The sequence below is a fragment of the Epinephelus moara genome, chromosome 11 (assembly GCF_006386435.1).
Source record: "Epinephelus moara isolate mb chromosome 11, YSFRI_EMoa_1.0, whole genome shotgun sequence".
Taxonomy (NCBI): Eukaryota; Metazoa; Chordata; class Actinopteri; order Perciformes; family Serranidae; genus Epinephelus; species Epinephelus moara.
The window spans coordinates 16,050,577-16,065,026 of record NC_065516.1 but is presented as its reverse complement, the minus strand read 5'-3'; the positions used below and the strand labels follow the sequence as shown (position 1 = coordinate 16,065,026).

The following is a 14,450-nucleotide window of genomic DNA, read 5'->3' as shown; positions in this document are numbered from 1 at the left end:
TCTGGTCCTTCTTTCTATGCCTCTGTCTCCAATTCTCTGCTCTCCTCGAAGATGATGGCAGGTTCTTGATTTCTGCCCGCAGTAAGTTTATTCCCTGCTTCTCTTCCTCTGAGGCTTTCCTTCACTCCTTCTTCAACTGCCTTCTCTGTTTGACCAGGCGCTCTATTTCCTGATGTCTTATGGTATTTGTTGGGATGGGTGGTTTTTTTTCCTTCACAGCTGTAAAGTGCTCAGCTCAGTTTTTTTTCCTTCACAGCTGTAAAGTGCTCAGCTCAGTCGCTGTAGATCAACTCTCCCATTCTTTCCAGTTTCTTCAATGCAGTTCCCCTCAGCTTAGTAAAGTCCCCACAGGAGTTCACTGAGGTTTGTATTGACCGTTTTCCACTCATTTTTCTCACAGGATTATGGCCAATTTATTAGTAGCTTTCACCCCTGGATCTTAGCCTTGGTTGTAGGATGTGGTGAATTGGACTCATGGGGCTCTGCTGTGCTTGACTTACAAACCACAAACACAATTCTTATTTTCAGGTGATACTAGAGTTCTCAATGGGCTGAAAATATTACAACCCAAACCAACCCAACGCATGAACTGAAGTCTGAACCCGACCCATCCAATATCACCACATAAAATACTGAGCCCAAGCCTGACCAAGCCCACACCCCCAAAAACATCATCAGCTGCTAACGCCTGGACCACACCGTCTGTGCAATGGCACAAGCCATGCATGTCTCAAGCAGAAAGATGGACCAGCTTGATGGATCACTGACTCTTCACACTGTATTTTCCCACTAGAGAAGCTTCCTGCTTGAAGGACAGAGAGCCCAGCACAGAGCCTGGCTGCTCCCTCTCCTTCTCTCCCTGCCTGCAGGGCGACCTTATATTACCCTTTGGCTGACTTCGACTTAATTATCACCACCTTCATCTCCTCACATTTTCTTCTCTCTGACCTTGTTGACAGTGATGCTGACAGCTTCCAAACACCCCTTCTGTTGCAGGAGAAAGAAATGGGAGATGATATCAATCAATCAACATATAATATGTATAATATATGTTGGATTTACATTTTTAAATAAATGATAATTAAATAAAAAAAATTTTTTTTTTTATTTCAACACATTCTCACATATCAATGTTTGGTCGGGGACTTTCCACATCAACATATTATGTGCAAGGTACCCTGGGTCCATTGGTTGTTGATGTTCTGGGACATCATGTCAATTCAGCCTGTTGCATGCATTGTCTGTTTTCAAGATACACTTTTGTTTATACAGGAAATGCAGTTTGCATACTGTCTCTTTCAAAATAAATGCACTATGTTGGTACAAGACTGCTATTTGACATTTTTTCCTTCAACAACAAACACATGTGGTTAGCATGTGGTTTAGCCAACACATGCACGTGGTTGAGTTTAGGAAAAAAGATCAGGGTTTGGCTTTACAATCATACAGGAAGTGAACACTGGCCTCCCAGGTGACAGTCGGTAGTTGTTGGTTGTTGGTTGTTGGAACCCAGCCTCCCCCTCTCCTGTATATGGGTGTCTGACGCCAGAAATCACTGCCCAAGCATCGGCATTAGGCAACGATTTATTTAGTTATATTAAAAATTATTCAACCTAAATCCTACAAAGTGGACCTCTAACCCTCAAACAGGCATTTGAAGAAGTGAGGACCAACCAAAATGTCCTTACTTTCCACAAATGTCCTCACTCAGTTGATTAAAAACATGTCTCGGTCCTCACTATGTAGCAAGTACAAGTACACACACACACACTAACACACACACACACACACACACACACACACATTTAACAGCCAACCTTCGCCCAAATATGAGATGACAGAGCAATAACTTGCAGGGAGGCACCCAGCATCTTACAATCTCATGTCACAGTGGAGTAAAAACTATTCATCATTAACCGAGACATTTCTGATTTGCATATTGAGACATTTAAAAAAATGATTAACCACAGTAAAACAGCACTGATGTAATGTATTTGTCCTCACATGACGTCCAAAATCTATATTCATGTCAGCATTTCTCTGGAGGCATAAAGATTTTTTTCCGCTGCAAAGTCTACAGGAATTTGGCCAATTTACTCAGTTTCTCTCAGCATTAAAGCAGACTCGGGGGAGGTGAGGGTGAGGCATAGGGGAAGAAAGGCAGGAGAGATGAATCTGGCAGCTCTGGGGTCATAACCACTTTCCGTGGACACAGCGCTGCACATTTCAGGGCACTTCTGCTTCAGTGGGCACAGTCCGGAGGGACAGCAGAGGGGGATGATATATGATCAAGGTCCACCTCAGGCAGGGTTCAAACCACCCAATCAGCAAAGAGGATGACCCATAATTTCACCTTGTAAGTCACGAGTTGATACACTTCAGCCTTAGATCTTAAAGTATTTTTACTTTTGATCTTTTACAGAGCAAACAGTTATTATTTTTTGCTTTAGCAAGTGTTCAAAAATACAGACTGAGCAAGATCTGAGGAGACACATACATTTTTTATTAAAGCATGCATAGAAAAATCTTTCTATATACCCATCAAACAATGTTGCTTTAAACTCTGGAAACCCTCACCCCACACCCAGCCTGATGTATTGAGCTCTCTTCTTCTCCTCCTGCAGTGTGAATGCCAGTAAACAGTTCTCCATCCTGCAATACTGGCACCACAGGCTGTTAGTGAACGTATTATGATAGTCAGCGAAGTATATTAAATGGCAGATTGCACAAATGTGTGAGCTGCATCTGTCTCCAGCCAGTCTTATAATGTTGTGTCTGGAGTCCTTCTACACTAGCTCAATGACTCTTCATGTAATTTTATGAGAACTGCTTGTTAACAGGTTCTCATAGCGTATATTTCTTCTTTCACAGACTCCAGCTATAAAATATGCTTAAATATAATGAATTTTTTACAGACTTTATAAGTGTAAATGGTGTTGGCAGTGCATCATGCTATAGCTCCTAAATCCCCAAATAGTCTTTAAAGGAGATAGTTTGGATTTTTCGCATTTGGGTTGTATGGGTTACTTATCCATTTACATATCTACATACAGTGGTTAGCAGTCGGCACGCCCCCCAGTTTGGAGAAGCCAGCTGGAGTGCGACACAGAAGCTCCTCAATGTCAGTCTTAGTGTATGCTATATTGAGAGTATTGTCATCACTTGACCTTTCCGTCGGACAGCCTATTACAACATGGAAGCCGAAAACATCTTCAGTTCTATGCTCTCGTCAAAGCCACCAGACTCCATTGACGAAAACATTAATTTTAGCTCGCTGAAAATAAATGGGAGTTGCTGGTCTATTGCTGCTTCGATCAGTTAATTAGTAAGTGAATTTGTGTGGCTTTGGTGAATCCTTAATTTCCTGTTCTTGTGTCACATACGGTAGCCGCAAAGGACCAATATAAAGATTCACAGAGGTCAAAATATACAGGAACAAAGTAACCTAACATGTTTAACAACCTCTCCAGCATTACACTGAAATATACTATAGCTCTGTCTACTGCAGCAAGTCATACCATCTACAATACATCAAACAGCTTACACTAAATATAGCGTACACTTAAACTGATGTTGATGTTTTTTAGGTGGGACTTTTTTTTAGGTGGTTAGAAGATGTTTTGTTGCTGACCCTTCCACAGCAGTAGATTGCTTAGCTTCCATGTTGGACTCCAGCCTGCTTCTCCAAACTGGGGGTTTGTGGCCTGACATCTGCTGTACACAATATACTGTCGATGGGTATGTACCTCATACAACCCCACTTCAAAAATTTGAATTATCCCTTTAAGAATGAATGAATTATTTTTTATTATTGTGTCATGAGCTTATAAGACACCATAAAATTAAAACATGCCAGACCCAGAGCCCAGCGTGCATCCTACATAATCAGATCATTATTGAAGAAAACAGTGCTCATGACTCACTCATGGAGACAGTGACTGTGTTGCAGTGAAAAATCAGAATAAGTATTAAACTGTAAATCTGTTTTGTCTTCTTTTCCGGGCTTTTGCAACTAAATTGTCAAACTTAAACACATTAAAATTAAACAGCCATTCTAGCTGTTGGTCATTTGAGCAGCAGAATATGTCAGGGGTTTAACGAGCCATTTCATGGAACATTAACTCTCCTAAGTCATCATAATCTGTACAGTATGTAAGAAAATGGGACTCACTTTCCACTTCCCATCATCCAACTCACACATTCTGTTTTGGCATTGGCAAAATGTTGTTGAAACATTTTTCTTCAAATTTTAATAACAGCTGAGTAAACATTACAACACAAGTTATTCCTGGAAATATACAACATGCCCACCTCCTCAAAGATTAAGGAAAGCTCTTTTTCCCATGGAGAACTGAATGATTTACTTCACATAAACACCTTCTAATTTATTCCGCCCACTGCCATTTTGATTAGACACTTTCACACTTGGATCATTTCACATTTTCATTGCACCACTCCTGGTACCCAGCTAAAAACAAATTTATGAACCCCCAGGAAACAATGTATGGCTCTGTTCTGTATTGTGTCAGCAGTTTTAGATTCTATTAGATATTTGTTATTGTGATTTTTTAAGTTTGTTCATAATCCATCAATCAGTCAATCAAACTTTAACAACTTTCATACCACCTATTGCAAATTTAAGTGCTTTACAGATGACTGACAACCTGATAATAAGACAGTACAAACCACTTGAAACAACATTAGTGGATGAATCCTTGAGTTATGGCCAAAAATTGTGCAGTAGTAGTAGTAGTTCAGGTAGGCCATGATGTCAAGCTTAGCTCACATCCCAGCTACATCAGCTGATCTCAAACAGCCCAATCAACTGATCTGCAAGCCACTTTGCAACCCGCCTCCACCCCAGCTCCTCCTTTTCATGCTGTGTCTGACTTATCAATGTAATTTCTGTTTGTCATTGATGCTGCTCTGTTCTGTTCCAGGGGGGTCTTTGCTGCTGCTCTCCCTTTTCATGTAGGTGCATGGAAGGGCAGAGAGGTGTGCTACCTACGCCTTTAGGCTTTCCACATATGTGTTGGATGAGCAGAAAGGTGTGCTCTCTCTGCCTCAAGCTTTCCTTGTTTGCGCATGGAAGGGCAGAGAGGTGTGCTCTCCCTGTTTTAGGCTTTCTGCGCAGGCCGAGGAAAGGCAGGGAGGCCCCAGAACAGAGCCATACCACCAAATTTAATATAATAAATGGACATAAAGTTTTCTTTGACTAAAGAGTTCTTGACTGAAAGATGTTTTGTGAGGTCACAGTGACATTTGATCACATTCTAATCAGCTCTCCCTTAAGTCCAAGTAGATGTTTGTGCCATATGTTGATAGAAATTCCCTCAAAGCACTCTAGACAGCAGGTGAACTGATGCCAAAGTCACCCTTTAGTGTCTGCATGGGACACACTGGGCTTTCAGCTAACTCCAATCTAAACCTATCCACGGCAATACTTGACTGTCATCCAGGAGACTGCATTTTGTGTCATGACACCAAAAGCGCTTTGGGGTTGCATTTTTGATGTATGAAAGGCGCTATATAAATAAAGTTTGATTGATTGATTGATTGATTGAAAAGACAATATTGTTTTAATGTTACACTATGTCACTGATCTGCCTAAATCACCTATATCCCACGTGAAACCTAAAGTCAGTGCTGTTTCATTGTAACATTACCCAGTCGTTGTGCACTGACATCACTGACTCACCTATACAACAAACCTACTTATTTTAACCAAAAACATTCTCAACCTAACCTAATCTAGATTTTTTGCCGAAACCTAACCGAACCATTTTACAACATTAACCATGTGTTACAATGTGTTTCAGCTGTGTGTCACGTAAAGACACCAAAGGGTGCCCTGTGAGTCATCACGAAATGCTGAGGGGTGTGTTGGTATTTGACAATTTTGGAATGACATCAGCTTGGAATGGGAAGGACAGACAGACAGAGGGACAAATGGACAGACTACCTGAAAACATCCTGCCTTCAGCCACAACTGTCACCAGCAAGGAGGCATAAAAATATCATTATATATTTAAGACATACAGCAGTGGATCTATGAGACCCAATCAATGGGGAAAAATGGCAAATTTCAACAAAATACAAGGGTTACATTTTTCTTATCCCTCTCATTTTTTTTAAAAAAAATCTGTTTAAAATGGATTGATTTTTCACTCAAAACAGGACTGCCTTTTATAACTTCTTTGTCTTGTTCATCATTTCTTTTCCTCTTTTAGAAGGCTATGTATTTGCATTATATATTATCTCATTTTATTAGTTGTATCAGAGAAAGCAGATGTTGAGGCTGAGGCTTAATGAGGCAATCAAACTAAAAATAAAGAACATATAAATGTTTACATCCAATGCATTAGAGCAGTCCTTTGTATGAATTTTATGCAACAGTGATTTAAAGAGGCTCATAATGTGAGTCATCCTCTGCATGCCATTGGTCGGCAGAGAAACCAATCTATTACACTGAAGCTAATGTCTGAGAATATAAAAAGGTCTAATTTGCTGATTCCTCAAGGCCTCTGGGAAGAAATGGATCCGTGGAGCTTCTGTCAGTAATTATGGTGAATATAAGAAGAAAACCCACTGAGAAGTCAAAAGTCATTATTGCAGAGAGAAAATTATTGAAACCGTTTCTGTGCTGACTCATGAACAAGCTCGTTTCTGCTCCGGGTAGCTGCTTCTATTGCATTTCTTTATTGTCAGAAATTTCTCTGCAGCAGTCGGGTCAGTTCGCTCGAAATGGAGTATCCACACATATATATTCTCTCATCTACCCACACTAACTGTTAACTTTGTGAAATGTCTTCTTTTTATTTTATTACCAGTAAAACGTTACGACTTTTAACAAAACTGTAAAGCTTTTTAACGTATTCATCTTGTGTAAACAATTTGTGAATGTTGAGTTTTTCATCCAATATAGCCAAGTTTGTACTAAAGCTATAAGCTGCAGAACTGATTTTTAAATGTGCTGAATGTTATTAGACGACTTCGTTTTGGTGTGACAGCTCAAAATTTGCATTCTCTGGCTCCCCAAAGTCATTACTTCATTTGTTTTCCATTAACTGGCTGATTTTATATCCCTGCTAGTCGACAGCACAAATACTAACATAACATATAATACTGGTGCATGTTCACACTCACTGACTGGGCTGTCTTGGGGCTCAGGAGAAAAGGGGGAACTCTTGAAAATAGGTGGGAAAAATTTTACTCACTACGCGGTCAAAGTACAGTGTTACAGCATCCCCAGTGACCCTTTGAGGAGAGAATGAATCTGCTTCTCACCCAGTTCATGTTGGGATAGACTGCAGCCCTGAATAGAAATAAGATGGTATAAAAAATTTAAAGAATCTAAGACAAGCAATGAATGAAAGCAGCTTCTGTCAGGAGGAAACTAGAATTACCGACCTGCTGTTGAATGCCTCCGCGCACCAGTCAAGTTTCTCTTTCAGTTTACATCCACGTCTGTGAAAACATTATTGCTTCACACACAGAGGATCTATACCATCAGCACAGTTTCATGGTCAACACCCAAGATAGTGTCACCAATTCAGTAGCTGATCAAATGTCTTCCCTTTTGCTCCTGACATATGACATTAAATAATGGGCAGGAAAGAGTGTTATATGCAGAAAATAATGAGGTAACAGTGAATTTAACATTTGATCTTTTGGATATAAAATCATCACTTATCTTTTTATCCTATTAGACATTTGTATGACATTTTGTCATAATCAGCATAAGAATTCTTCATGTTATGGCCAAAAACATGTTTTGTGAGGTTACAGTGACCCTGACCATTGACGAAATTCTAATCAGTTTATTCTTCGGTTCAAGGGGATGTTTGTGCCAAATTTAAAGAAATTCCCTCAAGGTATTCTTGAGATATCACGCTCACAAGATTGAAAAAGATGAGGTGACACTGACCTTGACCTTTGACTTTTAACCACCAACATTTAATCAGTTCATTGTTGAATCCAAGTAGATGTTTGTGCCAAATTTGAAAGTCCCTCAAGTCCCTCTAATCAGGTGTCCAAGTGGACATTTGTGCCAAATTTAAAGAAATACCTTCAGAGCATTCTTGACATATCGCATTCACAAGAATGAGACACTCAAGGTCACAGTAACCTTGACCTTTGACCTATGACCACTTAAAACTAATCAGTTCTTCTTTGAGTCCAAGTGGACAATTGTGCCAAATTTGAAAAAAAAAAGAAAAAAAGGCGTCCTTCACATACACGTATCTAAAGACAGCAAGCGAGCATTCAATTTTTGCACCCCATCATGTTTCATCAGAGGCTCTTTGTCCGCACTGGATCCGTAAATATCGAACTCGATTACATCATGTAAACAAACCTCTTTACTGATCAACTGTGCACTCAGAAGTGTTGGACCACCAGAAAGATAGGTAAATACAGGAAAACACATTTTATATTGTAATATTTACTGGAGATCACATACACTATAAACACACATACTATAAAAGGCTACAGCCAGTGAGCAATGGCAACGCATATTTTCGGAGTCAAATGTCTGTTTTAATTAGTGTTACAGTAACGTTAGGCACCTGTCGCTATGTCGATTCAATTAAATTTAATGTTACAATCGTAGCATGGGTTAATGTCCGGAGCTTGAGTTATTAGTGGCTCAGTCCCAGCAATGGGTCAGGCGTTACGGTTGTGTTAGGTGAGTAGCCCGGCAGCCCAGCTAACATTTGCAATTAGCACTGTAAAATGTAGCAGGGCAGCCTGGCGGGCTGTGTTTAGCTATTCCCCTGCCTACTTCAATGATGATGGTACCTGTAATAAATGTAATATATTTGCTGAGATGGAGGCGAGGCTCAGTGACTAGAAGAGCTGGTAGAAGCACTCCATAGCTGCAAGCTACTCCAGTAGCCGTAGTAGCTCTAGTGCTAACTCCGGGAGCTAACGCTAACGTTCTTCTTCTGCGTGAGCTGGAGCCGTGAGCCTGGGAGTGCAGGCTTACGGAGAAGAGTAGGAACATTAGCGTGGCAGCCGACTAGTGCTAATGCTAACAGGAAAGCAGGGAAATAGCTAAACACAGCAGAGACCGAGAGTGAGTGAAAGACATCGCTAACTGCTAAACTAAGCCAAACTAAGTTGGCTGTTTAGGTTTTATTTCCTCGGGGGCTAACCGGTGCTTCCTCCTCAGGCTCCACTTCACTCCGCTGCCAGCACAGCCAGTTAGCCTCCGCTAGCTTCCCAGCTAACATTAGCCCTGGCTCTCCGTTTGGATCCAACCGGAGCACCGAGCCCTGGTTTGTTATTCAGGTTAATATGGGAAGAAGCAGCGGGTATATCGGGCAGCTGAGTGAAGCTGAGTGAAGTGGAGCCTGCGGAAGAAACACTGGGACCGTCTGGATGTAATAGTCCGTGGAGAGGCTGCGGTGCTCGGCTGCCCAGACGAGGCGAGTGGGGTGGTGGAGAGCAGAGGTAGAGGGAGGAGTGGCTCATGACACACTTTGTTTTGGTCTACACTACAGGCAGTGCACAACAGCAAACCTAGCGGTGAAACGATTTCGCTTTTTGCCCCTTTAAGTACATGTTTTTCATACATTTTTCCCAAGAATGGTTTCTGTCATTTTAGGTAGCTCTTAACACGCTGATATTTGTTCAAGCGTTAATTTTTCTGACAAGTTTTGTTTTAATTAGGTATTTAACTTCTAGACTCTGGAGACTCTGGCTCCAAATGACATCACCATGGCAAGACAGTATCACCCCTATCTGGGATATTTTGGCTTCCTTTTTCTAAAGCAGGAGGAAATGGAGATGTGTTGTCATTCGTTCTGTAATGTGGTAACGGTCTGGATCAAAATGGTGAACTAATAGAGCCACACTGCTTTGGAATTCGCTTGCATTGGTGACCTCTGACCCTGCAGGGGAGGAAACTCAAGGGAATTTCACCTCAGGAGTCAATACAACTTTAAATTAATATTCTAAGTAAATCCCATCCTTTCTTCCTCATGCACTAATACTCTGCTGAGATTAAGGAAAATTCTTGTCTATATATAAACAAACACAATCTGTCAGTTTAAGTATTTCAAGTGTATATCCACAGTGAGGGATTAAATGGATTAAGAAGGTTACTTTGAAAGTCTGTGGCTGTGCTCGACAACAGACACCGTCAGATGTGACTCATGCTCTGAGCTATTTTGAGAGAGAGTACAGAAACCTGGGATTTGTAGCTCCTCCTGTCGCAAATGTTTTGACGCTTTGGTCGGCGACAGCTTCAAAAAAAGTTAATTCCAACACCTTATTTTGACTTCACATAGTGCAGAAAAGATTATGGGTGACCATCTCCATCTCAACAGCTACTCCGAGCATGACAGCACCAACTGAGAACTCAAACTACTAAAAAATAGTTTGAATCCAGTCCTGACAGGAAGGATGACTGATCTAGCTGTTTACTTACGTGCAACACTGATGATGACATTCACAGTTTGTTTATAATCTAATCTTTTGTGAAGACATGTGGCAGTGTCTCTCCCAGCTTTGTCTGAACTCAGAGAGATGAAAGGACAGATGGATGCCATAATATGTTTGCGCTCCGTTCCCCCGCCTGAGAGATGAGTGGGTCAAATCTTGAATCTAATTTAAGTTCAGTGAAATTATGCAAGCTGAGTGATGCATTTTAATTTTCATGGCCCTGCTATTCACTCTAAAAGTTTAGTCTAAAAGGATTTCTGAGACAGACCAATTAAAGTCTGGAGGTCCTTTTTTTTCGAAAAGAGATAAAATAGAAAAAAAATGCAAGAAAAAATGCAATTACTGTTGTTTGCAAAAAGTCACTCACAGTCTATCAAAAGTTTGTTGCTCTGATCTCCCTGGGCCATTACCGTGCGCTAACGCCCACAAAACTCCTTCATTTTGGTTTAATCAAAACCTCATTTACATTTTCCTCATGACTAAAAACAGACGCAACTTAAAATCTAAGAAACGTGGATATTATGTTTTGCATGTGAATCGCCGCCCCTTCTCCAGCCTGCTGTGTTTTCCCCTTGATTTCTTTTTCTAAATCATCTCACCTGTAACAGTAATGAAGGTCATTACTACTTGATGTCTGATAACAAACCAGCTCTCTTGTGTGTGTGTGTACTGTGTGCAACAGTGCTTCACTTGCTAATATGAGGCAGAGAGGCGGAGATGAGAACGTGTAGGTTCAGAGGAGAGAGCAGCTATTTCAGGCTGGAGGTTTTCCCTGCAGGATTCACACAGTGTATGTGGGAAACTGAGCGTGTTGATCTGCTGTTGTGTCATTCCTCCCAACATGGAGGTAGTAATGCATCTTTATGTTACTGGAGAAAGTACTCTGCCATCCCCGAAGTAAACTCACTAAGGTGAACCCCTGTTGGTATAATCTGTATCTCACAAGCTGTGTTCTTCAATCTGAGCCATTCATTCACACAGTGGGTAGACTGACATGAAACGTGTTGCATGCAACCTTGTTTTATGTTTTAGTATTTGAACACACGCCTCATTGATTCAACTTGTTTTTCCATTCCTAAGCACTTCAGCAAGTTCAAACTTGTTTGTTAACCATAATGGACACAAGAATCTGGCAAACTGATCTGTCATCGACACATCAGGGCCGGAGTGAGGAGGTCACGAGCAGTGGCGGCGGCAGCTGATTTTTACTGGAGGTGCTGGGGGGGAGCTTGACTATTAATTGGAGGTGCTTAGGAGTTGTGGATATAGCCTACCAAAATATAAGCACGCAGAGTCCAAATCAACAAAAAATCATGCACATTGTGGAATTAGAGGGACCACCAACAACAACCATCTTTGAACAACACGTCTTTATTTTAATTTTGCTGGTCTTCACAATCATCGAGGCAACCCTAGATATAGCAGCACCTGAGTGAGAGAGAGAGAGAGAGAGAGAGAGAGAGAGAGAGAGAGAGAGAGAGAGAGAGAGAGAGAGAGAGAGAGAGAGAGAGTGTGAGAGAGAGAGAGAGAGAGAGAGAGAGAGAGAGAGAGAGAGAGAGAGAGAGAGAGAGAGAGAGAGAGCATATTTTCACAGGCCATAATACACACACTGAGCAATACAAAAGAACGACACCGATATTTATGGTACGTTCACTAATTGATGCATTAGCCTATTCATAGATATATAAGATATAAGATTGTGTGACACAAGATAATGTCACACAATTGAGCAAAGACAATTTTATTCAGTGACAGTGAAAAAATGAAATTTTGTTTGAGCATTTCTTGGGCGAGCTACGGGGGTGCTACAGGGGTGCTATGGGCTTCTTTGGGGGTGCCGAAGCACCTCCAAGCTCCCCCCTATGGTCATGAGGCCTATACAAAACATAAGAGGTTTGACTTGCCAACAAAAAATAAAAACAAAACCATACACTGATTAACGAGATTACCAGTTGAAGACCTTGTCACATATCAACGTTTGATCATTGGCTTTCCAAGTCCACATACGTCGTGCAAGGTTCTGGGTGCGTTGGTTGTTGACATTCTGGGACACCGCATTGTCTGTTTTCAAAATACAGGAAATGTACCGTTTACATACAGGCTCTTTCAAAATATATTAACATAACATGTTACATCAGTACAACACGACAAATTGACATTTTTTTCCTTCAACAGCAAACACGTGGTTAGGTTTTGCCGAGACACACACGGTTGGATTTAGGCAACAGAAACACAAAATTAGGTTTAGGAAAAAAGAACAGGGTTTGGCTTTACAATCTTAAGGGAAGCGAACACTGGCCTCCTGTGTGAAAGTCGGTGGTTGTTGGACACATCCACCACCTGTTCTGCCCACTTGGAGTTCTGCCACCGTAACATTCATTGTTGTCCTATTGTCCATTGTTGTTTCCCCCTGACGCTGCTGTAGATAACTGATTACTCATTCCAGTCATTTGTTCAAACAAAAATGCTAAACATTTGCTGGTTTTAGCTTTTCAAATGAGAGGATTTGCAACTCCTCTTTGTAATTTATGAGTTTACAAAACAATTACAAAAGCATGTGCATTCAGATGATAAAAACCAGGGGCTGGCCAAGAGATGATGCAAGAAAAGTCCGCACACAATGCTCCCATAAATAAGTCCTTTTTGCAGCCATCCTGTGGCTTCATCTAGCGAAGTGTTCACACCAAGCCTCGTAGAATCGCAGTAAAATCCTGCTGAAGAGGTGCCATCATGCCCGGACAAATGCAAGAAGGTTTTGGTTGTCCCATAACCAATCGGTTATGGGACAATCAATTTTTGGACAATGAGTTAGATACATTTGAGCTGCTGAAACAAGCCGAAGTGAAAAAGAAGGAGGCTTCTGCTCAGCAAAGGCTGTCAAGCAGCTGAAAAAGGAGTCCCAAAAAGACAGAAAGACCCACTGACTGACATGAAGGAGCAGAACCAGGCACCCGTCCCACTTACGAAAGACGGTGCCGGCGTGAGGCTGCAAGCTGAAGGGAGATAACTCCAGACCCCAGGGAGGCCACAGAAAGGGGCTCCCCCCTTACAGAGAGATGGCCTGGTGGACAGGCTGCCACTTTGAGAGGCCTGCTGGTGACGCTGGGCAGAAGTCTGAGGGAGGCAAATGCTCTGTGGAAAAACCATCGATGACAGGCCGACGAGAGGTCGGGCCGTAGCAAAGGTGGCCAAGGAAGAAGAGGCTGTGGCATGGGTCACAACGATGGCTTTGACTCCAGAGGAAAACATGAATGTGATAGACAGTGGCAGTGACCGATCTTGTCTGAAAGGTGAGGAGTAGCGTGGTGGAGGTGGATCTCACAACTTGGGCACCATCAAGGATGAACTAAACGAGCCTGACCAATCAAACTTTACTGAAATAATAATAAACAAGTAATAAACAATAAACAAGTCCACTACGAAATATTACGTCAACATCTCAAAACCTACAATAACGCAATTGATATTTTAACAAACAGTAATTTTAACAGATCACCTAAGACAACAACCAATGCCCCTTGTGAGGACTTTGCAGACCACTTCAGAAGTAAAATCAATGACATCAGATCCAGTCTTTTATCGCAACAGATTTTAACTGTCGACACACCTGGATCATTGCTTTTACCTGAGGAAACACTGGAGAGTTTTGTCCTGGTTGATGCAAGGACACTTGGTCGTGTTTTCTCCCAAGTAAAGCCCACAACCTGCCTTTTAGACCCAATTCCCACACCATTTTTTAAAACATTTTATGGATTCTTTGAGAAACAGCTACTGTACATGGTGAATTGCTCTCTTCAGACAGGTGTCTTCCCGACCTCCTTGAAAACGGTGGTGGTGAGGCCCCTTCTGAAGAAGAGCAATTTAGACCCCAACATTTTTAATAATTATCGACCTGTATCCAACTTACCATTTTTAAGCAAAATTTTAGAAAAACTGGTTTTTAACCAAGTAAATGATTTTTTAAATACAAATAACACTTTAGAGAAGTATCAGTCTGGTTTTAG

General features: G+C 41.4%; 1 pseudogene; it reads left to right on the top strand.

Moving 5' to 3' along the window:
- The first annotated feature begins 13,176 nt into the window (after window positions 1–13,176).
- Window positions 13,177–14,450, top strand: part of LOC126398157 (plasminogen activator inhibitor 1 RNA-binding protein-like) — a 2,677-nt pseudogene continuing 1,403 nt past the window's right edge.